Consider the following 27,338-nt stretch of genomic DNA (forward strand, 5'->3'; position numbering starts at 1 on the left):
TATTGATTCTAGAATATTTTCCACTATGCTGTCCAGTGTGGAAGTCATAGAGATATAGTATTTATAGGAAAGCTGCTGAAGATTGCCTGAATAAAATTTTCTCATAAAATTTCCAAGTTTTTGTTGTTCTAATTATGATTTATTTATTTATATACTTACCTTTTAATTTTGTTTTCTTATTTTATGTGTATCAGTGTTTTCCAGCATGTGTGTCTATGGATCACAATGATATCTGGTACCCAAAGAGGCCAGAAGAGGGCATCTGATTCCATGGAATTGGAGTTACAGACAGTTGTGAGGGAGTTAAACCTGGAACCTCTGGTGCCCTTAATGGCTAACCTATGTCTCCAGGCCCTCGCCCATTTGTTTATGTGTGTGTGTTGTGCATGTGTAAGTATGTGTGTTTGTACATGTATGCAGAGGCTAGAAGAGGGTCCTACTTCATCACTTTCCATCTATTCCTTTGAGGAAAAGTCTTTCCTTGAACTTGAGTTTCTATTTTCTTGGCTAGACAGGAAGCCAGCAAGCCCCAGTGGGCCTGCAGTCTCTTTCCTAAGAGACTGGGTTATAGTTATATGTCTGAAGCCTCACTTGTTCCGTAGGTGCTGGGATTGGAATTCTGGGAGGAGAAAAGTATCTCAGTTAATGGTAAGCATGTGTGTCTGCATTTCAATAAATGGGCGGGATTTGTTCTAAATGCTAAAAGACGGCTCTGACCATCTCGACCACAAGAACGAGGAGCAAGCTAAAAGCAGGGCACTGGGCGCTATGGTAATGAGCTGGACTGGTCCCTAACTCGCTTCTGCGTATGTTTACCAAAGCATTTCTAGACTCTATCCCTACCACAGTTCTCAGTACAGTCTGCCGCACGGAACACACTGCATTTCTTTTGGACCGTTGCTCCCACTGCCTACCTCCTCCTTGTTTCTCCTCTCCTTTTACCTGCCCCACCCCCAATTCACAACAACCAAAGAAACCAGCAAACATTAGTAAAGCTCTCTCATTGCTTCTCCCCAGCTTCTTCTCCTCATACCGGGCCTCTGGGTGTGATCTGCATCCAGTTCCTAAAGGTTTGGCTCAGACCCTTGGCTCCCGGGGGCTCCCGCAGGGAGACTTTCCTCTGAGCTGTGAATTCCTGACAGTGCAATTTTCCCCCCTAAACTCTCCACTTTAAATTCTTGGTTCTGCTTTTCTTAAAACTGCCGTTATAACATATACACTCATTTTGTCAGTTTTCCTTTGCTGGTCTTGCTATTGTGTTGGTTTTTGTTGTTGCTGCCCATCATCCCAGGAGATGTCATGAAATCAGCATCTTTGCCATTTGTTCCTTTTCTCTCTTTTTGTGCTTGGCATGTAAAACTGACCACCATCTAACACTGATCCTCTGATATGAGAAATCACAAGGTCTAGGAGGTGGTGAATGGCTCAGGTCTTTCTGTACACATATGAGGACCACCCCTAAGATCCTCAGGGCCAAGGTAAATAAAACGTCAGGCAAATAGGGTGACTTGTCTATAATCCAAGCACGTGGGAATAGAGACTGTCTAGGTAGACAAGTAGAGTCAGTAAGCATTGGGCTCAAATGAAAGACTTTGCTTCAATGTACAAGGTGGAGACTGATCCAGGCATGCACCAAACACTGACCTTTGCCTTCCATAATCTCCTACATACTCATGTGATATGAGAAATCCTTCTGTATATGTGTTGCTTTTATTGGTTAATGAATAAAGAAGCTACTTTGGCCTGTGATAGGATAGAGTAGAGATACGTGGGAAAACTAAACTGAATGCTGGGAGAAAGAAGGCAGAGTCAGAGAGAAGCCATGTAGCCTCTGCCAGTGACACATAGTAACTTTACCCAGTAATCCACAGCCATATCGTGATGCACAGATTCATAGAAATTGGCTAGTTTAGGATATAAGAGCTAGCTAGCAATACGCTTAAGATATTGGTCAAACAGTATTGCAAATAATATAGTTTCTGTGTGCTTATTTTGGGCCTGAGCAGCCTGGAATAAACAAGCAGCCTCTCCCAACACTTATGCACCTCCCTACACATATACCCCACACATGTGAACGTGCACAGATACAAGCACACCACACACATTTATACATACAAAAGGCAAAAAGAAAAAAATTGCAAGGCCCTATGGGAGAATGATTAATTTTATCTTGTCAATATTAGAGAAAAAAGAAATGTTGGCTATTGTGTTTGCTTCCTAGAGCTGCTGTCAAAAACAAACATAGCTTAAAATAACAGAAATTTATTGTTTCATTGTTCTAGGGTGTTACATTCTAAAAGCAAGATGCCTGTGGGGTGGAATGCTTCTTTGGGACTCAGACTTAAAACATAGTCATGTTTTTCTCCTTATTTCTTGTGTTTGCTCTCAATTCTTAGTGTCCCTGGGTTTCTGGAAACATAGTTCCAATTCATGCCTCCCTTTTCAGATGACATTTCCCAAGCATATCTATTTCTGTATCCAGAATTTCCTCCCTGTGCAAGCACCAGGCATTGAATTAGAGCCCACTCTAATACATCTTAACTCAATTACAACTACAGTTTATTTCCAAATAAGATCATGTTCACTGGTCCCAGAGAATTGGGACTTGAATATAGCCATTAACCCATGAGAGTCCACCACCTCTTGGAGAATCTGACATTAGAAAAGTGTCTTGTAACTAAAGGCTGGAATTGGAGGAGTGTAAAGCAGTTGTGCAGCTAGAGAAATAAGCAGTACAGTTAAGATGAGAAGACATTCGTTTTGGGTAATAAGTAGTTGACGGGGGGGGGGGGGGAATTGGATCCTTCATGAAGACTAAACATTCTGATGGGGTATCTGGTGAGATAACTCCCAGTGTTGAAGTAGCCATCTTCTCTCGTTGTCTTCACCTGGCCAAAGGAGAGCGCGCTCTGGTGTCTCTCCATGCTATTGTGATACCAGCACTTGGCAAAGGGCTTCAGCCATATTCAGTATTACCAACTTCTTACAGGTTCTATTTCAATTTTGTCACACTTGGACACCGTGGGCTGTTGGCAGAGCAGATAACTGTACCTGTGGTAATTCTCAAAATCATTCTTTAGAATTCTCAGAGAGGGTGGCTACATGTAGCATCTGTAGGGATTTGGTGGCGTATCTAACAAGGAAGATCCAAAGAAATAGCAGACTTCCCATGCAGAAAGTAAATAGGTTTCAAAATACAAAGATTCATTACATTACAGTGAGTGGGTTCAGAGCTACTTCTATAAGGTAAGCTCATTCCATTTCAGGAGACAAATTTGAGCTGGGAAATTGTTGGGACTAATTGAGTCCTGGCTTTCAGTGGCTCTTTCCTGTCTAGAGTCTTCTAATTGAAGTTGCTAGAAGCTGTGCCTGCCTAGAGGATCAGAGGGTGGGATTTTCACCTGTTGGCCGTTGACTGCAGTGTATTTAAGCCTCCATGGTGCTATTAAAGAAGGGCTTTTTGTACCAGTGTTGGAAGGTCTGTGTGTTGGTCTGTCTCTGCGTGTGTTTCCTCAATCCCCAGCCCCTTGCCCGAAGCTCGCGAACTGGGTCTAGCTCATAGAGCGCAGACTGGGGGACGCGGTGCGCGGTAGGAAATCATGAAAAGGTTTGATGTCAAAGTTAATAGTTGTTTATAGTCTTCCCCAGCAAAGAGCACACCAACTGGTTATCCAATACCAAATGATCAGCCCTGAAAACATAATACAAGTAACATTATACAGACTGATCAGGCTGCATTTAGGAACATATATGTATACTCATATAGATATGTGCATGTAAGAACTATTAATGAAAAAAGAAGCCATGAATCAAGAAGGGAGGGGAAGATGAGAGGATTTGAAGGGAAAGAAGGAAAGGAGAAATAAGTCATATTTTCACAATTCACAGCTGCTGCACTCAGTTTGGCATTTAATGTTTTCCCTTCATTTCTTTGGCCAGCTATTTTATACCACTGTTTCCTCAGGTGCCTTTGCACCTTTATTGATGTGGGGTGCACTTTCTACAAGTGAGGTGCGTTTCTTCACTCTTAAAGTTTCCTATGTCCACATGTCTTAGATTTTTTTATATGATAGTACGTATTGCCTGCACCATTTGGCCAATGATAGCTGTTTAATAACACATCTGGATTTATAGCTGCTATCTTATATATTCTACCTTTGCACTGTTTCTGTGCCTGCCTTTCTTGCTTGTTCCCTTTACTTCTAATTAGTTTTTTGTTTTGTTGTTAATCTTTGCTCTCAGTCAGCTTCGAGTGTGTATTTGTACTGTTTGGTGGCTATTTTCAAAATGAAAGATTTTTGGAAATCTAAATTTAGTTGACTTTACCCTTTTCTGAAACAATTGTTTTTAAAAGCTTGAACCCCATCACACTCTTGTCACATCTCCATGCTTATCTTAATTATCTTGTTTCAAGCTGAAAAAAAGCATAAGCAATGTTTTCAGCGGTTGGCATTCACTGAGATTTATCTACAAATTTAGTTCTTTATGTGTTCCACATATTTTCTTGTGGTTCAAGCTTTACCTGGATCACTTTCTTCTTGAAACACTTGCTGTAGGATTTCTTGTGGTAAATTTTATCCTCGTGGGAAACTGTCTCATAAATAAAATGATATTTTTCAAGAAGCATTTTTATTTTCCCTCGTGTTCTAGGCACAGGAATCTGGTTGACCAGTTCTATGCTTTTCAGCCCTCCCCTCTTATTCCTCTACTTTGTAACTTTTTTTATTCCCGTGGAAAATGTAGCTTCAGTTCACATTAACCTTTTGATGGTAAACTAGCGGTGGGGGAAGAACATGAAATTGGGTGGATAGGGAGGTGGGGAGCGTCTGGGAGGGGTTGGGGTGGGGAAAGAATGTGATTCATATGCATATATATTTATGTATACATACACACATTTATGTATATTATTATATGAAAAACTTAAAAGGAAACGATGATTTGTATCTTTAACGGTCTAAGTGTTCAGTTTGTCTTCTGAAGATGAATTTTCATCTGTTTATGGAGCACTAACTTCTTGATTCTGTGTCCTTTTACCTTCCATTGTTTGGAGGAAACAACAGCCCTGTTTCTTCAAAAATTGTGGCTTTTTTTATGTTATTATCCTTTCTTTCTAGACTTCTCGTTACACAACAATGACATTTACAGTACCCTTTAACTTTAAACCTTTTCCCCCCACAGTCTGTGTCTGCTTTGTTTGACTCTGAGCTGCCTTTCATTTCACCAAATCCTGCTTCAGTCGTATCTGAGAGGCTGTCACCAGCCCTCCCGTGACATTTCAGAAGGATGCGCCTTTGGGAAACCCTTCAACAAACATCCATAAATAATTTTTAGAGACAAGCATATAATATATTTGTAAATAAAGGAATGATAATTCTTCTTGAAGGCCTGTTTCTTTTTATGATTTTTCTTGGAGGAAAAAATGTTATTTTTCCCAGGGTCTGGGCCATGTTGTTTCTCAGACTATTCCTGGGGAGATGGAACACACACATCTACTCACCCCAGTGAGGGAGTCCGCACCACACCAAAGTTTGGATGCCATCAAAGTCCAACTTGGTGAACAAATGAGTTTTATTGTGGCTCTGCTTTTTCCTCGGGATTGTTGGCTACATTCATCCACAAAGGTGGAGGGAGCAGAGGCAAGGTACAGGATTCAGACAGCTATGGGTAGTATGGAGACAGTCCCCTGGGAGACAGACTTCAGTGAATCAGCCCAAATTTATTGCAGAGTATAAGGAATATATAGGATTGGGGATCCTGGGGACAAACCCTAATTTGCATTAAGAGGCACAGTCCTATCATAAGGCTTCACATGTGGCCGCAGTATCCTATAGCAAAACTCCTGGCACAAGACTTAGCTATCAGATGCACAGCAGGGGAAGGCTTCTAGTAGGAAACTGTGCCAAGGGCCACGCTAAAGATAAATCAGGCCTCTGGCTTAGAGACAGCTTTCAGATAAGTCCTCCAGGCCCAGTGACATTCTCCAGAAAAGCGCAGGAAGAGAGCAGGAACTTTCACTGAAGAGGGAAAAGCTGCCAGGCCCTTGTAGACTGCAACCTCTGACCAGCCAGCAAGGCCTTCCAATGTTTTATTGGGGTTACTTACAGGAATACGAATTAAGGATTACTAAAAATGACTCAAAGGCAGCTTTATTACCAAGGCCCACCCTAACATGGGTAACAACTCCCAGTGCTGGGAACAGGGAGCACGCTGTACAGCCTCAACAGGTTGCAGAGTGGTCCTTCCAAGTCACTCAGTTGAAGTGGGCCCTTTCCGGGCCAGTTGACTTGTCTCAGAATCTTCTTTGTGGCTGTGTTTGCCTGAGAGTGACTCGACTTTACTATTTATTGTTGAGGATGAAGGGGTCTGGTGAATCTGGTCAGTTTCAGGTACTTCCTGAAGCTATTTTAAGTTGTTTATTTTCTGTTTTTGAGGAGCTCTCCTGAAGGATGGGGTGTCTCAATCTAGAGGACGCTGCTACACCGCAGCCATTAGGTATTTACATACAATCTTCTGGCAACAGGAGGTCAGTTCAAATTTATCTCCAAACTTTAAACTTATAGCAGGACATGAATAGCATTGTTATTTTTATACGGGCAAGATAATGGACCATTATACTTCTCATCCTGTTTCATTATCTGTTATTTTGATCCAGTCAATTGTGCACTACTGGGGTCATTGACATCAGACCTTCCAGCTGCCCCCCAAACAGCCTACAACATGATTCTCCACTTACTTTACCATGAGACACCAGAACTGACTCAGTGTCTCTATCCAGAAACCTTTCTGCCTCTTCTATGTACCCTTCAACGCTAAGTTAAAATATCACTGAATCAAATAAGTCTTTTAAATACTGAGTTAGGGAGGTAGAGGTGAGGAGGAGAAAGAGTGACAGAGAGACAGAAAGAGAGAAAGAGAGGGAGGGAGAAAGAAAGAAAGAAAGAGAGAGAGAAAGAGATGGGTTTCTTTATATGCATTGCCCAGATACTATGCTTTACTTCTTTTTAAAAATATACTTAGCAATTGCAATGTAGATAATTATTAATTAAAATGAATAAATAATTGATTTTCAATTCATAATTATGTGTCTCCACTGTTAACCTGGGTGTTAACTGGCCCAAAGAAAATATTCATAGACATTTCTCCAACAAGCAATGTGCTGTTTATTAGAAACCTCAGAAAAGTTACTACTCAAATACTTATACAGTTTTTTGACTGTCCAATAATCCTCAAACAGTAAAACAAAACAACAATAGGCTATAAAACTTCATTTTGGCTCCCTACAAAGCATTTCTGGGATTTTGAAACTCAGAATGTCTTCATAGAATATTTTGTTATGCCTTTATAATTTATCATGTCAGTTGACTGGGAAACAGTGTTGAAAGTACTTATGGGAAATTGTTTAAGGTTTTTCAGGGGAATGAACCACTGTCGGCTACATGGTTCAGAAAAGGAACATTAAGGTTATAGGAAAACTGGACTGGGGGAGAATGTTCTATGGCTGAAGAGAAATTATGAAAGATAATCAAGACAGTAATAATGAGGTCTGGGAAATAGATGCTCTTAAAGATACTTTGGAGGTAAACTTTGCAGGGATTGGCAATTGTGTGGAGAACATGATGGGGAGGGAGCAATTCAAAACAGATGAGAAAATTTTGGCAGACTTAGCATTGATCTCGTCTTCATCACCTGGCGTTGCCTCTGGGTGTTGGTTAGTTAAGGCATGTATGCATGTTTTTGCATTTAAGAATTTCTCCACTTTCCAACTTATAAAATGTGGACTGTACCCCAATTTTTGACTCTTTTTTTTTGACTAATTTTCTTTATTAGTAGAGTCCTTTCTGAAACACTGATCTGTCTGGCTACTCTTCCTTCAGTTCCTTTTCTAGGAAGGTTAGAGTTTGTCTGTGGAGCTACCAATTGCAACTAAGAATTTAATGTCACTTCATTATCCTCTGCCTAATTTTCATTTAGAGAGGTTGCCACTTAGACCTCATCATTATGTCTTTTTCATCATTTCTTTGGTCTTGCTCCTAGCATTTGGTTCTATCACTTTTGGTCCTGCTAAGTCATTTGAACTTCGTGTGTTTAACTATCTGACAGCTCCTACAGCAGTAAGCTCATTGCCAAGTCATTTTCCTCCACTTCACTCTGTGCCCATTCTCAATTTTCTCTAAAAATTGTTCCTGTATTTATTCCTAGTTTTAGGACCTAAATACAGCTTGATACATGGACAGTCAATTTAGACAATCAATTCCCTTTTTTTTGCATTAGAGAATTTGTTAGTTTAGTATTCTTTATTTATTCCTTGATAGTTTCATACATTTGTTCAATGGATATTGACCCAATCCATCCACCACTACCTCCCCCAGCCTCTCTTTCATCCCATCTTGATGTGGGAATGGTTTCTTATTAATAAAGAAACTGCCTTGGCCCATTTTATTGGATAGAAAATTAGATAGGCGGAGTATACAGAAGAGAATTCTGGGAGAAAGAAGGTTAGAGGAGGAGTCGCCATGATGCTCCCACTCCAGACAGACGCAGGTTAAGATCCTCTCTGGTAAGCCAGCTCATGGGCTACACAGAATATTAGAAATGGGTTAGAACAATATGTAAGAGCTAGCCAATAAGAAATTGGACCTAGCCAGGCCAGGCAGTGTTTGAAAGAATACAGTTTCCGTGTAATTATTTCTGGGTATAAACTAGCCATGCGGGCGGCCGGGTGCCGGGGACGCAGCCCTGCCGCTCCTATTTCAACAAATGGCACCCAACAAGGGGCTAAATCCACTTAAAAACCTGAGAAGGCTTAAAAATAAGGGAGAGAGAGTTTAACACAGATTTTTGCTGTTTTGTTGGTGGCGTGCTGTAGAGAGATTCCTGATTCAGCAACAGCAGCAGAGAAAAAAAGCTGCGTCATTTTAAAGCGCGGCTTCCTGGGGGCTGTACTGCCAGCGTGAACTCTGGCTTTAAAGCATTTCAAGGCTTTTATGGGACTGGATGTTTGTGTTCCCACTTGGGATCGGAGGAGAGTGCTCTGAGACCGTGCAGATGGCTCAGCGCTCCCTGCCTGCACCTGGGCAGAAGGCCGAATCAGGCTTAGGCAGGCGGAAGAGCATGGCGGATTCCTGCCGCCATACAGAGACGCGTTTTCAGTCTGCGCAGTGCTCTGCATGTAAGATTTGGCTGTAACTTGGATGAAAAGAGTTTCTGTGCTGCACACTCAGTCTCAGAATTAAACTGCTGATTGCGGCTCCAATGTGAACTGCTGTGTGCCTGGAACTGTGCTCAGCTCAGAAACACCAAATGACTCTGAGGCTGGAGCGGCTGCTCCATGCTAAACTGTGCTGATCTCAGACAGGAACTACCGTAATTACCTTAAAACCGTGCAGTTAAGGTTTAGACTGGGCAGGACACAGGCAGTACCGTATTACCTATAAATGGTACAACTTAAGTTTTTAAGAAATGCTTAACATTTTAAGAAATGCTCCTGGATAATAAAAAAATTACAGATTCACAATAAAACAGACACTGTAGAATAAATGTACGTAGGCTTGGGAGAGAGAAGAAAAAAATATAAAAAATAAAGTTAATGTCTTAAAAAGAAAAAGGGTAAAATCTTTAAAGAGACAGAGTACAAAAGTACAGATAGTTATAGATTAAGAAAAATAAAAAAAAAATAAGCCACGTAAAAATAAAAAATTCACAGAAAGTCTGGATTATGTACATTGTGTTTTCTTTAAAATTTTTGACTGTGAAGGAGCTAAGTACAAAGAGACATTTTATTATATGGGCTGCTAAGCTGAACCTGCACATATGTTCTAAAGGTATCTTGACTTCAAAATTTGGATCTAAGGATATGATGCTTTGGAGAGGGTCTTCTTTTGTTTCCACAGAGGATGTGACCCTATGGATTGCATCTATCCCGGTATGGTATGATAGACCACGCCCTCCTGAAAGGTTGCTGTGAACACCCTCAAAAAATTACTTCACTCAACTGCCAACCGAGATGAACCTGACACACAGGTTACACCCTAAATGATCTGATTAACAGTGCCCCCATTCAGCAGGAAGCAGTTTGGAGAGAAAAAACTACGCCCATGTTCCCAAATATTGTTTATAAATGTTCTTTTACATTTAAAGGGGGATATGATATAGATATGAATAATTTGCATTGGTATGGATTTTAAGGTCAATTTTGTTATATGTATATGTATTTTTGAACTTGATTAAGGTATTGTGATTATGTAGTTCACTTAAAATGTAATGTATAATTAGGAAATATAGGTTGTTAATGGATAATCATTGCTAATAGTTAAGCTTGTAGTCATGTTAGTTAGATTTTCTAGATATATAGAGATATATTTCAATTAGATAGGCATTCTTCATATCTTTCAAAGACTGCAGAATATGGCATTTAAAATATTTTAATAACTTAGGACTTTTCATGACAAGGAGACACGTCTGCTCCTGGCAGCACCAGCTACTTCAAGAGGAAGATGGGCATCGAAGAGGATCCTTATGGAGTTGGATAGTCATTTGGGCAAGAAACTGCTCTTGCCTGGACTGTTGCATAAACTGGACACAGAGAACCCTCAGAGAGAGGACTGCTGAACTTGCCTAAAGGTGAGATGGTCTTTCGGGGTTCCTGATTCATGAAAGAGTCTACAAGACATTCTACAGAACACAGCAGAAAGTGACTGAACTGTCTTTAAAATTTCCTGCTTCATGGAAATGTATCTGGATACCATGGGCCTGTAGGCCGAAGATGGATGCCCCAACGGTACAGAGGAACTTTGGGTGACTGTCCAGGCAGCGAGATGTCTCTGTCATTTCTAGAGTTTTCTTATTTCTTGTTTACTTAGATAATATTATATCCTTCTGGAGTCTTTGATGGAGTTGAAGAATAAATAGTTATAGTTTTCCTTAGTTATGATAAGAGATAAAATAGATATAAATATTGTAACTGTAATTCTTACTTGATAACTGTTTTGTTATATGTAATTTTACTATGCTAAAGTTAAAGCCTTTCTTTTTTGTTTAAACGGAAAAAGGAGAAATGATGTGGGAATGATTTCTTACTAATAAAGAAACTGCCTTGGCCCATTTTATTGGATAGAAAATTAGGTAGGCGGAGTATACAGAAGAGAATTCTGGGAGAAAGAAGGTTAGAGGAAGAGTCGCCATGATGCTCCCACTCCAGACAGACGCAGGTTAAGATCCTCCCTGGTAAGCCAGCTCGTGGGCTACACAGAATATTAGAAATGGGTTAGAACAATATGTAAGAGCTAGCCAATAAGAAACTGGACCTAGCCGGGCCAGGCAGTGTTTGAAAGAATACGGTTTCCGTGTAATTATTTCGGGCATAACCTAGCCATGCGGGCGGCGGGGTGCCGGGGACGCAGCCCTGCCGCTCCTATTTCAACACCATCTTCCTCTAAGTTTCATGCACTCTTTATTTTTGTGATGGAGGTGGGTCTTGTATCTTATCTGTTGCTTTAATTGGTTAACTAATAAAGAAACTGCCTTGGCCCTCATAGGACAGAAAATTAGGTAGGCAGAGTAAACAGAACAGAATGCTGGGAGAAAGAAGCTGAGTCAGGAGTTGCCATGACTCTCCCACTCCAGGCAGATGCAGGTTAAGCTCTTTCCTGGTAAGCCAGCTCATGGGCTACACAGATTATTAGAAATGGGTTAGATTAATATGTAAGAGCTAGCCAATAAGAGGCTACAGATAATGGGCCAGGCAGTGTTTAAAAGAATATAGTTTCCGTGTAATTATTTTGGGTATAAAGCTAGCTGTGTGGGCAGCTGGGTGCCGGGGAAGCAGCCCCGCTGCTCCTATTACAACATTTTTGGATGTAAACAATCCCAGGTCCAGTTAGTGCTGCCTAAATGCACACGGATATGTGTCATTCTCTGGGTATGAGCAGTCTATCAGAAACCACTCCAATAAAAGAGAGCTACTGTGCTCCCTCTGCAGCTTACAACTGCCAATAGCCCCTCATCTAGGAGTGGACCCTCAGGGACCCTCCTAATCCAAGCTGGAGTTTTGACTGGCTTCATCTTGTTCAGGTCTTACACAGGTCAGACCTAGAGGCTGATGGACCCAACAGTCATACCATGTTCAGAAACTTCCCTGTGCCTTGGATGGTGGTCATACTGAAGTTGCCTTTCTTTCAAGGTATTATTTCAAGGCCTTAGAAGAATATTCGCCACAGAGGTTGATCTCTTTAGAGATTTGATTGTGACTTTACAAATCATGTTTATATAACATTTGAAAATATATAAACATAGTTAGCTTACTATAGTTTAAATAATTTTGGCATTGAAAGTTCTGCTAAGATTTATTATAACTTTAAGAGTATATATATATATATGTACGCATCATATATATTTATCTTACAAACACTTCAAAATTAATAAAATGAGGAAAATAACCTGGATTTTAGTGCTCATATACTTGACTTGCATGTACATCATTCGTGTTGCTTTGAGGAGCAGAAGCTTTAAAAAATTGTGTTTTTTCTGGAAGGGTAAGCCTCTAAGAGTGGTAGAAATAATATTGTACAGAAGGATGGATTGAATTACTTGCCAAAAGTACTCCATGAGAACAAATTCATTTATTTTAAATATATCAAATATCAAAATGTAATTTTCAAATTAAAAATACACTATTAACATTAGCTTCTCAATTTTATGTGGTTTATTAGTGTTACCAAGTATGGCCAAATAGCTCTTAAAACCGACTTACATTTTCCATTTGTGCCTTCCAAAATCTGCAATTATTCCATTCCAACATTCTTTGCTATATTTATATGTAGCATATAAAGCCAAGCACTTTGGATGTGATATTGAACATCAGGGTGTCTGCGCTATTTCATTATTAGAAAGAAATCCATAGTCATTTTTGAAAATAAAATATTTAATTTACAAGTAGCATTCGGGGGGGAAAACTTGAGATTTTCTTCTTAAAAAATAAATGAAAAAATCATTTCCTAGTTTGGACATTTTGGCAGGACAATATTGTCAGAGGTAAGGAAGCTTCTGGTAAACTGACAACTTCCAACGTTGCTGCTTCATGTCTATTCATAAAATACACTAGGACCCATTCAGACCCAGCTTTGTTTCTCCTGTCATTGTTATATTTTAGAGTCTTAATCTAATAAATAGCCCTGAAACTGGCACATGGCTTTTAGGTTACACAACGATTTGTCAGAGTTTCCTTTAAAGAGACCCAGTATCTATGTCGTTCTGCTACCAGCTGGGCCAAGATCTAGCTTGCCTTTGATGGGACTGTATTTGTGATGTGTCTTTTTCATTTTCCTCCCAAGGGTTGTAGTTTCACAGAGCAGAGAAACCCAAACCTTCCCCTGGTAGATATTCTTTCCACACATAGGGTCGCTGTCTTCAAAGAACCAGGAGTCCTCATGGACTTTGCCTTTCTACAACTAACTGATCCACATGGTCCTTTGAATATAAGATGGAGGTGAGTTTGTCTCTGTCCATCAAATAAAAGTGCTGCAACTTCAGTTCCTTGTCCAACTCCCAACCGTAACAGGTCTGGAAACCTAGCTAGATAAGCAAGTCCTTTTGGTTTTGGCTCCAATGTCAGACCACACTGACTTCTCTCCAGTCACCTTGCTACCTCCTAGTTCAGGTCACCACCATCTCTGCTTCTGAGACTTTTTTTGAGAGCTTGATATGTGCATACAATATGCTATGATCAAATCTACCCTGCATCCTTTCCCCTTAATGTTTTCCCTATGTCCCCACTAATTTTACTTTACAACATCAAGTGCTATTTTGCTTTGTTTTTGTTTTCTTAAATCCAGTGAATCCATTTACTGCTGCCTACACATGCCTGGATATAGACTAGCTCTTGGAATGTGAACAACATAGCAAATAGTGAGTTCAGACCAAATGAAGTAGAATTATTTACACCTAGAGGATATTGCATCTTAGAATTAGTAATATTGGAGAACTGAACCAGAGAAAACCAGTTCAGGTTTTCAAAACTATAGTTCTAGTTCATTTTAAAAAAATGTGGTAATGGGAATGGGGATGACTTTGCCTAAACTTGGCAGCCTTGAAGTTGGGAGGAAGTAAACCTCTCGAGATTTACAGTAAAAACATTGCAAGCTGGAAATATAGTCTTAATGTTTTTAATATTAAAACCCTGAAAATAAATGTGAAAATATTTTAATAGTTATTTTATCTGATCAAACATAGCATAAACATCATGTCAACATATTCTCAGTTATATAAAAGTGAGGGGTTCTTTGGCATTAAATCTTTGGGATTTAGTGTATTGCATGCTTTTGACTGACTAGCTATGACTCCCGTATTAAGTAGGTACATGTGCTATTGGCTGCCACATTTGGTAACATGAATCTTGAACTTGAAGAGTGGCTGTCGGGAATATTGCCACATGGTTGTAAGACAGAAATGGGAGAGCTATGCTCTCAATGTCTTTCTTTGGCACTCATAAAGTCCTTCAACATTTAGATGTCAACTTGGGGAAAAATTAGAAAAAAATTGGGACAAAATAAGGTTGGCATCTTTAATTCAGGCAAGATTAAGTTTTTTTCAGTTCACAGAATAAGAGGATGATGTAGAAACTGAGTACAGCTATGAAGAAATTCGAAATTGAGATTGCCTATGTTTTTTGTTTGTGGTATGGACTTCCTATTTCTGTATTTATTTCTCAGGGTCATTTATGTTATTAAGGAGGTTAATTTATTTAGGAAGCATGGTATAACATATGACCCTTAGAAAGAGTTCAGTATCTGACCCTTCCCTGAACTGGTTCACAACCAGAGACGTCAAGGCTGTGGGTTTTTCGTCTTTTAGGACCAATCAGCTTTAATCGGTGGAGAGCTGAAGAGATCAGGATGTGGTCACTGTGGTCATTAGATGAGGAAGTCCAAGTGAACAAATGCAATCTATTTTCCCTGAAGGATAACTGCATCAAGTCATATGACATGCTCAGAGACGAAAGTATCCTTGTCATCTATGAAGAGCAATCTACACTTGAGATTGAAAACATATGGATGCCGAGAAGCATGTAAATATAGGTGTACACCCTAGTCTATCCATTCATAAACAGACTAAACAGAAATGCTGAAAATACATATTTAGAACAAAGCGCTTAAACTGTTTGAAAAGTGGGCAAAGCCCTCTAACCACAGGAAATGCCCGAGATTATGCTCTTTTACTGTGTTCTGAGGCACAGACAAAACGCTGATTTGACTATTGTGTAGATCAAAGCGAAATGGGATTACGTCGCTTCTACATCAAGATCCAGGTCTTACCGGTTGGAAGAGGGCCTTGCAAGCAGAGGCCAAGAAAAAAATAACAGGCTTTAACCTCTAAGAGTCCCTGTCTCACCTATACATAGTCTCCACAGAACTGATCTCAGGCCTGTGATCATGTGCCTCTGGTGACCAGGCATGCCCTTCGCCAACAGTGTAGATCATGTGCTAGGGGCTCCAGATTCAGAGTATCTGCTTTAAGTGGGTCCAACACTATTCCTAGGGCTTCAGCACATCTCTCTCCCAGGGTGGTCTGGGTTGCCTGTTTGAACTTCCCTAGGCATAGGGTAATGTATATTAGAGAGGCATTGTTTGTGTGTGCTTAGACACATGAGCTAGGCTAGGCTAGATACACATGAATCCCCTTTGATAGAATTACATAATATATACTCATATATGCTACATATTCTAGAACTATTATAGAATCACCCTCAAAGTCCAGGGTCTTGAATGATCTGTGATTCTCTCCATTAGATGGACGTAGCCTGGTGTGGTCTAGGGCTGTGGCAATAAAAAGGTGGGCTGGAAAGATGGCTGGAAAGAGTAAATGACCTACAGCACAAGCATTAGAAACTGAGTTCAAATCCCCACAATTGACTTAAAGACTTCTAGTTTCATATATAAAAGCCAAAATTGTTAGCTAGCTGGAAGTGGTACGGCTGAAGTTTTCATTTTATTGTTTTATTTGACTTGTCCCCTTTGTCCATTCCCATATGTCCAGTGTCCTGCCTGAGGCCATCCAAATCAGTAGAATTCACTGGAAAGAGAGCGACATAGGAGGATTGCTTCTGGCCTGTACTCGCTGACACCCAAGCAGCTTTTCAGAAGACATACTGGACAGAAGACTAGGGACATAGTTCTGCAGAACTGTTAATCCTCACAGCTACTCCCCAACTCTCTGTGAATTTCTGAAGAGTTAACTTATCATCACTCCTCATTTCTAACTCAGCACACTGCCTAGTCTTTACAATCGACTGCCACCCACAAAGAACAACTTCCTGAAATGCTGTGTTCTCTCCAGTTTGTGCTTTCACAAGGTCCAGCTCAAGTTGGGGTTCTTCTACTTTTTAATATTTATTAAATTAATATTTAATAATTATCAATACTTATTGTTAATAATATAATTATTACGAATTTATTAATTTACTAATAATAAATTAATATTTAATAATTATTAATATTATTGACAGCCTCCAAAAAAAAGCCAATACACACTAGCATCTGAGGTATCTCAACAAAACTCCTACAGATTACAGCCATACATGTTCTGTCTTCAAGACATCAGAGGCAACAATTTTCTTGGATTTGTTTCCACAACGACAGAAGTCACCAACTTTGACAGCTTCTAAAATCAATACTTTCCAACTATTACGCCAATGCCATTAACGTTAGGTCCTGTTGTGGCATTCTGAGTATTCAAGTCAAAGTGAACTGGGCTTCCAAAGCTGTTGTTTTAGAGTTCCAGAATAGCAATGGCCTAAACCAAGTCTGTCTCCCTCCCCTAAAATCCAGGTGAAACTAGTCCAAAGTAAGGCTCATACTTCTGTAGACAATCTCTAGTTTTTGATTCAAAATGATTTCTTCATGTCCAGTCATCCTCAATGCATTGTATCCACTGAAAAGAGACATTATCAGGGACACATCTCTTCCTCTTAAAAATATGAATTGGAAGTTGAGCATCATATGTGCACATTTTGCATTAATTAGAACTTAATCACATGATAACACATTATAGTCTGAAAAATAGTCTTTAGCTGGCTGGCCAGGCCCCTGCTGTATGGATGAAGAGAAGGATGAACAGTGGTACCAACCTTTGCTTCAGGCATTGGTGACTGGTGTTCAACTAATTGTACTTCTTTTTTTCCCCCTAAGTAGCCACACCTGAGTTTACGTGATGCTCATAGACTCCAAAAAGTGGTAAAGCTCTTTGGGAGAACTTGAATTTAGCTTGGCAAAGATAATTGGCCTACTGAAATTAGCAGTGTGTGTTTCCTTGTTTTGAACGTTTTATAACATTTCCCCAGACCACAAACCTAGTAGGACAGTTACGAATGGAATATTGCAAGTGACACAAGCCATAAGTGTGTGTCCCAAATAAGCATTTATTTTTAGTCTGCCTTCTTGATTTGCTTTCTAGTAACTCCCACATCAGCACTTACAGTTTTTCTAAGTGTCCATGCACAACACCTAAATTTAATTCAAATCTCCTTGACTGTAGTCAATACACAATGCTCATTTTCTCCCAGAAGTGTTCTCACATTCCAGGGTAGGAGCAGGAGGATTGGAGTTATTAGGTAAAATGAACAGAGATGCGAGAGAAATAAAAGACAGAGAAACAGAACAGCATCGGGAGGGAAATTCAGTAAATACTGAATTCACTAGCATTTATTTTCCACACACTTATATATTTCACTCCAAAAGGAAAGGGGGAGGCAACAGACTTTATTGACATAATATAAGGAATAAAATCAAGTGTCCTACAGGCAGCCATTCCCTGGAACCTCCTGCCAATCTCCTTAAAGGAACAGGAATAGACTAGAATTCTATGACTTTGGGTCAATATGGAGCAGATCCACCTCTATACTCAAAATACTAATTAAGCACACCCTATGTCAGGATCTCTTGTCTGTAGCCACACCTGTTGTCAACAACTTTGAGAGAGCAAAAATAAGTTCAATCTCTGTGACCTGTAGTCAAGGTGGAATGGACTCACAGCTGTGGGCCCTGACACCAGCCATGACATTAATCTGGTGCCACTTTATAACTGTAATTTTGCTACGGTTATGAATCCTATTACAAATATCTGATTTATGGGATATCTGACATGTGATCCCCATGAAGGAACCCAAAAGCGATCATGACCCACAGGCAGAGAACCACTGCTCCTTTCCATGGTTCTCAAGCTGCCATCAAGGTGTTGGCTGGATCTGCCATCTCACCTGTGGCTCAGGGTCATCTTCTAAGTTCCCACGGTTGTGGGTAGGATTCAGTTCTCGAAGCTGTAGGAGAGAGGCCCAGCTTCTAGCTTTCATTCATATAAAAGCCTTCCTGGTGACAGAAAGCCAATGAGTGAACTCAGTCAGGACAGAAGAAGGACAGAAAGGGAACAATCACTGCAGGCCAAGAAAGCAGTTCTGAGATAATGTGTTTGTCAACTATCTTAACTGTGGTCACAGATGTATGCATGTTAAATTTTAGCAAATCGCACATCTTCTTAGAATAACGTTATAAGACCTTTTATCTTGTCCCATTGGTAACTGACTTACTGTGAGTCACCTTTGCCTGACAGAGTTTCATTATTCAGCACATATTTTGCACACCTGTGCCATGTCTTGCTTGTGTGAGTTATGTTGTATATATTTATATGTCACCGTTGTTCTGAAATGCCTTACCTTTTGGAATTTTATGTCATTCCCTCCCTCAAATAAATGCATTTAGACAACATAGATGAACACATTTGCAACATTTTACAGCATACAAGAATGTTTCAGAGAATCTCATACGTATCCGGGGACTGTGATTGCTGATATCCTATCAAACCGAGATAATGGACTCTGTCATTTAAATCTGTCATACAAAAGACCTATAAGTTTCTCTAACTTGAAATTAGAAAATCGAGGGAACATAAAGGGAGAAATTTGTTTTCTTCTAATATTTAATTCCACAAATGAAACATTCTGTAGCTAATAGAAGGCACTACATAAACGGTGTAAGTTAGACTATTAATGCACCAATATTGTATACTAATATTGCACCAACATTGTACTAATATTACATACACCATTGCAGTACTCAACCTAGAAAGGCAGGAAGGAAAACCATCTTCATACTGAGGTGTGGGAAGATACCCCAGTCTGAAATAACATTTTCTAGGATCACCCAAAAGGGTGAATAAGCTACATGAATGAGAACAATACTAGAATTCGAGATTGTCACTGAAATCAAATGGCGAGGAAAAGATTGTGTCATAATTTCCTTTCAATTAACTCTAAAAACTTGACTGATTTTGGACATGTGAGATGAGCCATGAATCTAAAACTTAGGTTAGACAGCTATTAGACATTTCTGAGGTGCCAGCTGTTATTGCTAATTTTAGATCTTTATTCCAAAGCATGTGAAATACTTATGGATTATGGAATTTCTCTTCGGTCAAGGAGGAGCAAACACAGCAGTGGTGTGGGATTCCCCTCTGTATGCTGTGATTACCACTGATTAATAATAAAAAAAAACTGCTTTGCGCCTATAGCAGTGCAGAACAGAGCTAGGCAGGGAAAACTAATCTGAATGCTGGGAGGAAGAAGACAGAGTCAAGAAGCCATGGAAACACCACCAGAGACATGCCAGATCTTGCTGGTAAACCACAGCCAGTGGTGATACACAGATTAATAGAAATGAGTTAAATTAAGATGTAAGAGCTAGTCAATAAGAAGCTAGAGCTAACAGGCCAAGCAGTGATTTAATTAATACAGTTTCTGAATGGTTATTTTGGAAGTCTGGGCAGCAGGGAACAAACAAGCAGCCTCCTACAACACAGCAGAATGACTTAGCAAACTGTTTTATTGGTCAACATAACAGTTTAATCCAATCACAGAGTAGAGGAGGGCCTGTTTCACTGAAAATTGCTTCATACTTCAAATGCCATATTTTAACTTTATTATGATACTCTGATTACTACTAAATGAAAAACATGTATGAAAAGGTTGATAAGTAATATATATTCAGAGCACTTTGAGACTTGGTATATAATTATTCAGCATTATAAATTTGTGAAGATGAAATATATAGCAACTTAAAAGTCTATTACTTTTTATGCTTATGCTACCTAATTATAATTTTATTATCAACATTTTATAGTTTTATTGTTATATAATTATAATAGTTTACAAATGATAAATTGAATACTTTAGGTATTTATTTAGCTTCTCAGTCTTTAGTCTAGTGAACTTTAATGTTTTTGTACAATAGAGAGGTTAATATAGAAATACATGTAATACTAGATTATTTCATGAGATACTTATGAATATATCTTACACATGTATACTTATATGTATATGCATAAAGACAAAGAAAGATGTTCAGTACTAATTAAAGAAAAGTTAATGGAGTTAAGAAGAAATAGAGGTGACATGGTAAGAGTTGGGGTGGAAAAAAATAAAATATAGTACTCATGTATCAAATGCTCAAAAAATGTAAAAAAAAGGATGGAGAATTCATAAGTTCAAAAGAATTAAGTGGAGGTTTCAAACATTTCCATTGTAGTAGCATTAGAAGAAGTAATTTTGGAAGCAATAATTGAAATGTAAAGCAAACCAGCCATTAGTGATGGAATCAATACAGCACATGGGTTGGAAACCCACACTTTAGAAAGAGCCCCAGGAATACGGTTTCATAGGCACAAGACACTTCTGTCTAATCTAAGCTGGGCAATGCAGCTGGGCCCTGCAGATGTGTTGCAAATGCAGCACACTTCGACTGAATTTCTCGTAGGATCACAACAGTCTTTCTTCAAGTATTTTATTTATCTAAGATAAACATATATATATTTATGTATACACATGTACATTTTACAGGTATATGTGTATATGCATTTGATACATGCATACACATTATATACACATATATTTAATTTGACATATATACTCATGTCAAAACAGCAAAGAAAATATGAAAAGGTAAATTCTTGCCTTGGGACTTGGTCACTAGCAACATTTCTAAAATTTAATGAAATTATTAACGTGGTAGGTTGTAAGCTGATGTTGACTAGTGTTTGGCTGTGAGTAGAGAGGTCTGGGTTAGAAGACCTACTTTTTGAGTTATTCTATGAAAGTGGGTAGCCCCATACTTCTGTGATAGCTATTTCTTTTGCTTTATTCCCACCCAGATATCAGACTATTTTCACGTATTTGTAAATTTCTCAAACCCACTGATGGTAAAGAAAAACTGGAGTGTTCTGCCGCTGCTGATTTGTGAAGTGGCGCTAATACTCTACTCACTGAGGGTACATACTGTGTTTTCATCGCTGCAGTGGGGTGGGGGCTCAGCCAAGGAGAGAGGGGCTCCTAAGCTTCCAAGGAGAATTCCCTGTGTCTTTTTCTTCTGGTTGAAGAGTCATTCTGTTAGTCCTAGGCTGCCTCCCCACCACTGATTCCAAAAGATGTCTGCGTTCGTGACTGCCCAAACCTGAGGAGCCTTGAGATCAAGCACAGAGGGAAAACGCCAGAGTCGGACCACCCCTCCCCTCCATGTCACAAGAATACGCTTGGGTCACATTTAATTGCTCCAACATATCCCCAAGATGTCCATAAAGAACCTGAAAGTGACATTTGACAGACCATATTTAAAAACAGTAATAGGAGAAATACAGCCCATTTGAGCTGCTTAATAAACCACATACACAGATATTTAAAGATTTCCTGTGATTCCAATTTAAAAAAAAATGTTTAAAATAGATTTCCCCTGCCATGGCTTAGATTTCCAGAAAACACATGATAACACTTAAATTAAATAAATTAGCATGGATTAGATTCACATGCATTTCCTATGATCATGTATGAATAAAGAATGGTCATGTGAAATTAGTGGAATTGTGAGGAAAGACTGAAATCAAAATGACTAAGAAAAATAAAAAAAGGTCTTTAGGATGGACAATTATACATAGTTTGAAATGATCACCTAATATGGAACAAAGGTCCTCGTATGTATGATGACAATGTCATGTCATGTTACTGTCAGCATTTGAAAATGTTAGGGTTTATCAGTCATAGTAGAAGAACTCAGGACGTCAACCATGACGACATAACAGATTTTATAAATCACTTTTGAAAACAAGTTGTGAAGTTAAAAAGTAGCCCCTATGATCATTCCCTAAATTAAGCTTATTATGGCAGACTATAAAATAATGATAAAAGATAAATATTAATTATTGTTCTTGGATTGCTAATTCAAGTAGTACTCAATCCAGTTTGAAGTCCAATAATACATATGATACAATATGTTTGCACATATCTATGTGTATGCATATTCCTATACCATCATTGCACACTAACTATAGTATAAAACCTTAGAACAATGTTCAACTCTAAGCAATAAAAATCAAGTTAACATCGTGAGAAATCAGTCCCTTCAACTTTAACGTGAAACATTATGTGCAGTATGGAAAATGACAGCCATATGATGAGGAAAACCAGATGTCCAACAAGAGGAGTAGTAGGCTACAAAGAACTGATTTAATTTCGGTGCCTGACACACAGCTAGTTGACATAAGAAATGCAACATTTGAATGCTAAAGTCACTTTGAAAACAGCACCATGACAACAAGATTTAAGATGTTTGGTCTAGAAACAACTTTACGTAAAATTCCAATCTCTAATTTAACAAATACTTTAATGCTTTAAATTATGAATTCAAATATATTAATTAATTTGCTAGAAAATATTATGCTCTCTGGGCTTCAAGATTATGCAAAGGAATTATGGAGATTCTGATGTAAGATGAGCACAGTAGATGAAGAGCCACTAATGAATGGCGAGTCCTTGAATCATCCTTGGCAACACAGCTGAGACTAATGGCATGTATGATGCATGATTTTTCAAATGTGGCTAGCGGTATAAGACTTGTTCTCCTTCAAGGGTAGACATCTTTTTATAAAAAGAATTAGTTGTCTTAGACTGTTGTCCGGAGGATGGATTTTGCAACCTCTATTTTAGATCACTTAAGAAATGTGTGTGTGTGTGTGTGTGTGTGTGTGTGTGTGTGTGTGTGTGCATAGGTAAATGCTTGGAAGACAAGAAATGGGTGGAAATGGTTTTCTATGGGATTGGAGTGGTATAATGGATGGTGGTTTTCCCCAAAAGCAGGTCTTGAATTAAGAATCCGAGCGTCAGTAATGTGAAAGATATACACACAGGTCATCCGTTAAGAAAGTGAGTGAGTCAGGAAAGGATAAACAAGCAGAATCCATTAAAAAGCATTTGCTCCTGAGGGTAAACCCAGTCCAGTCCACTAGGGACCCTTTCAGGAACTACAAGAAACATATTTCAGCATTTTCATAGCATTTATCCATCTATTTCAACCCCAGCCCCATCGTGGGTTGAGAGCTGCCCCAGGTTCCTAATTTCACAATACAGAAAGTTGATGTGCAGAAAAGAGAGACTGGGATACTCAAAATTAAGAGCTGTCATCATGGCCTCAAGAGATTTCCCAGAAATCTAGCAAACTGTATAATGAGCTCAGATAACAGAGGCCGGAAAAGCTTAAATGACTTAAAGTTGATTATCGGAATCTCTGCCCTTCCAAGGTCTTGGCAATCATCTTTGGGCATTGGACCTCAGTGGATTCTCCTGCACCTGTTTCCTACCCTGTCACCCAATGATCTCTGTCCCTAAGGTCCTTTCTTCTACTGAATGCCTGTCCATTCCAAGGGCCACAAATTCTGTGGCTTGCTGCCTACTTCCAGCTGTTGCTGGAGCCTAATCTTCTTTACCTAAACTGGGTTACCATAATTTTTAAAGAGAAAGCAGTTTTCCCCATTACAGTTAAGACAGTAGACTTTAACCTGGCTGTACCCATAAGGTTGTATATATATAATAAACGGTCTTAACAATATAATGAGCTCCCACAGCATTTGCATTGTTTCAGTTTGGGTCCTCTTTTGAAGACCTGTTTTGCTCCAAATGTCTACCTCTTACTTCAAAGCCTTGATCACTGGTGTTCACATTCCTGTCAAGGACTGAAGTTCTTATAGTTTAAAAGAAAAAAGATTTTTTTAGCTTATTTTTCAAGCAGAAAGCAATTCTCTGCCTGCCTATTTAGCAATGCCTGTTTTCTTCCCCTAACTTGGGTAGCAAAAGGCCAGTTGCTGAGCAATACCATTAAAAAAAACCTCTCTGAACCACTTAAGCGGTGAGCATCATTGTTTAACCATCTCAAGGCTGACATCATGTGGTTCCAGAGGCAGTTACCAAAAAATAGATGGGAGATGCTCGTCTGTTGAGCTGAGTTGGAGAAAGACTTATATTTCAAGCTACAAGTCCTCTGTCCCAAGCTGAGATGAGCAGTTATTTCTCAGGCACCTTTTAGGAAGTCAATATGAATTTATTTGATCTGGAGGCTTTTTTACCATTGATATTACCCTTCCTTTACTATGAGGGCTTGACTGGCGGCTTAGCTGAAGCCAAAAAAATTGAAGAAGAGAAAAGGAAAATGCAATTTTTATCCTTCCATCCTTTAATTTGATTCCAATCCCCAGAATTAAGATGAACTGTTTTTGCAGTTATCCTCTCCTGGTGGAGATTGGATCTGATGAAAACTTATCTCTAAGGATGTTCTACGCCCAGTTTTCTTTCTTAATAAGCTACTTCATAATTGGTTGTAATGAGTTCCCAAAAGAGTCTTGCAAATTAGCACTCAATTTAAGCGAACAAGTTCTACTAATAGCGCACTGAGCTACTAAGCACCAGCTCCTGAGCTAAGGAAGTGTGGGTGCTAGGCACAGGCCTTCTCTAATCTTCAAGCCTCTTCCAAGCTGCAACTGGACTGCTGCTCCTCTCCAGAGACTTGGCATTCTCCACCACAGCCTGGGAGGTCCCACTCGTCTCTCCTTTGTGTCAATCCCACAGTTTATCTCATGCTCCAATGCAGAAAATACTCCAAGACTGTCTCTCATCATTGCAATAACTCATGACTAGCAATTCCTAGTTTAAAGTAATTACCAACTGCTAGGGGTTTTAGAGAAATTGCCGTTTATTTTAGGAAAGAAAAGAAACTTGCATATGGAAAATATCGAACAAAAAGATGGCAAAATGTAGATCATACCATGAACTTTGTTTGAATGTGTCTAAGTCAAGACATGAGAACCGAGCGATTGCTTCTGTAATGTAAGCACACAGAAACATCTATTAATTGTTTATTTATCAGGAACTATTAGGTAGGCATGGTCTTAATGTTTGAAAAGCCCACCAAATGGACTCAAAGCATGAGAAAACAGGAGAAGGAAACCCAATTTCTCTTTCTCATCTCTCTCCCTCCGCACCTTGCCCACCCAGGGTGACTGGACACCGCTAACATGTGTGGGCTGGTTATGCTGGGTCTGTGGGCTCGGATAAGAAGATGATGGCGCCCATAATGCCTCACATTTGTAGCGCATCTTACGGTTCCAGAATGCTTTCACATAAATTGTTTCACTTAGAGAGAAGCCTCATGCAGATGTTTTATGCATTTGTAACCATTAAAATTGCTAATTCCGAGAAAATCTCTCCAATATTTCAGGTTCTATTTCCCTCACTTATTTCCTCCTAACTTTTGCTTTCACAAAGAAACTTTGTTATGCTGATGTAAAATGGCAATCATTTTCCAATTATTAAAATCCTTCAGATGAAATCAGGCAGTTCATGTTGGAACGATCTTTGGAGAAATTGTGTTTGAACCTCCTTATTTTGCAGATGAACCTTAGTTCACGGGGAAATAACTAAAGAATTCCATTTTCTGCTCCGCACAGTGAAAGTTTCCCTATCATTCCTTAAAGCATCTCCTAATTATAAGTGGGGAGACAATAAAAGTCTCAGAGAAGAAATGGTGACAACAAACCCAACTCTAAATCCCGTGGTGGTTTATTTTTCAGTGTTCTCCCCTTTATTGGAAAAACTTTTTTTTTAACCTAGCTTGTCTTTCAGAATAATGAAGGCTTTGATTCAATATTTAATGTAAACTTCTACTGTCTTTTCATTCTTCTCATCAAATCCAAAGGTTTTTAGATTGTTATTCAAGAATTATTTGCATTATTTTTTCACTAGATCTTTATGCGCATCTTGTGGAAAATAATAATTCTAGGCCCATTTCAATGTTAAATAATATAATTTACTTTTAGTAGTTTTTTTCTAAGTGACTTGAATAAAGATGGGTAATTAGCATAGGTCATTAAACTGTGCTCAGATTTAAATCTGTTGTGCTTCCCACCTGGGTATAATGGGTTACTTAAAAACTTTTTAATTCCACTATTTCCTAGATGAGGCTGAATGTAATATTTTTTATATAACAGAAATATATTAAATTCTAAATTGAAGATTGATAATATGTATTTGATATAGAGTTATAAGAATGAAATCACCACAAGTTGAAACTCAAGAATCACTTTTTCTGTGCACACTATATGTTACAGTTTGTTTTGGAGGTGCTATGGATTGAATCAGGGTCTTGCTTATGGTAAACAGGCGCTCTTCAGTTGAACTATAGCCTAGTTCTACCACGTCTTACTGTATCAACATAAATAACTGTAGAAATCCCATGATGTTCTCAATGTCATCTTTTTTTTCATGAATAAACAAAAGCTCAGACGAATGAGCAAGCTCACCCAGAGTTGCAGTTCTACAAATACCGTGGAGTTTCTACAGTACTTCTTATTAAGTGTAATTAAATACGAACAAGAATAAAAATTTGAAAAGTGCACCCCAATCCATACAAGTGATCATCTACAGCAATTCTGAGAAAAAAAAATAAAAATTTGCTTCAGGTTGAACAAGTCTGTGAAAAGTTGTTTACATTGCCTTGTGCCAACGAAACACGAAATGTTCTAGCACATATGGCTAACATTACATAGCAGTCTCACTTGTACTAATAGGATTAACTTGTCTCAATGCTTTCCAATTGCATTACAAAAATATCCTCTCTTTATAATTAATTGTCCTAAATTACATATACTCATGAAATACTAATTGGTGACTACTCTGATCCTAATAGACAAGCGGAATCATTTCAAATGGAAATCTAACAAAGCCTTCACAAAATATTTTTCACGTATTTGGAGTTTTACCAAGTTTATTTCCTTTATTATTTGTTACTTTTTTGTGTATGAGTGTTTGGTGGTGTGTAGCAATTTCCTCTGAGATAAAACCATCTGTCTTGTGGGGAAGTCTGTTAAGGAATAGTATGTTAGAAGGGAAATTAAACAGCGGGATGTCCTAAGGGAAAGTGAAAAACTCCATCTTATAGGGATTCTCTTTAAACTGAAGAAGTAAACAACTCACCAGCCTCAGG

This window comes from Alexandromys fortis, unplaced genomic scaffold, assembly GCF_014885135.2.
Source record: "Alexandromys fortis isolate MF-2015 unplaced genomic scaffold, M_Fortis_MF-2015_v1.1 scaffold_24, whole genome shotgun sequence".
Taxonomy (NCBI): domain Eukaryota; kingdom Metazoa; phylum Chordata; class Mammalia; order Rodentia; family Cricetidae; genus Alexandromys; species Alexandromys fortis.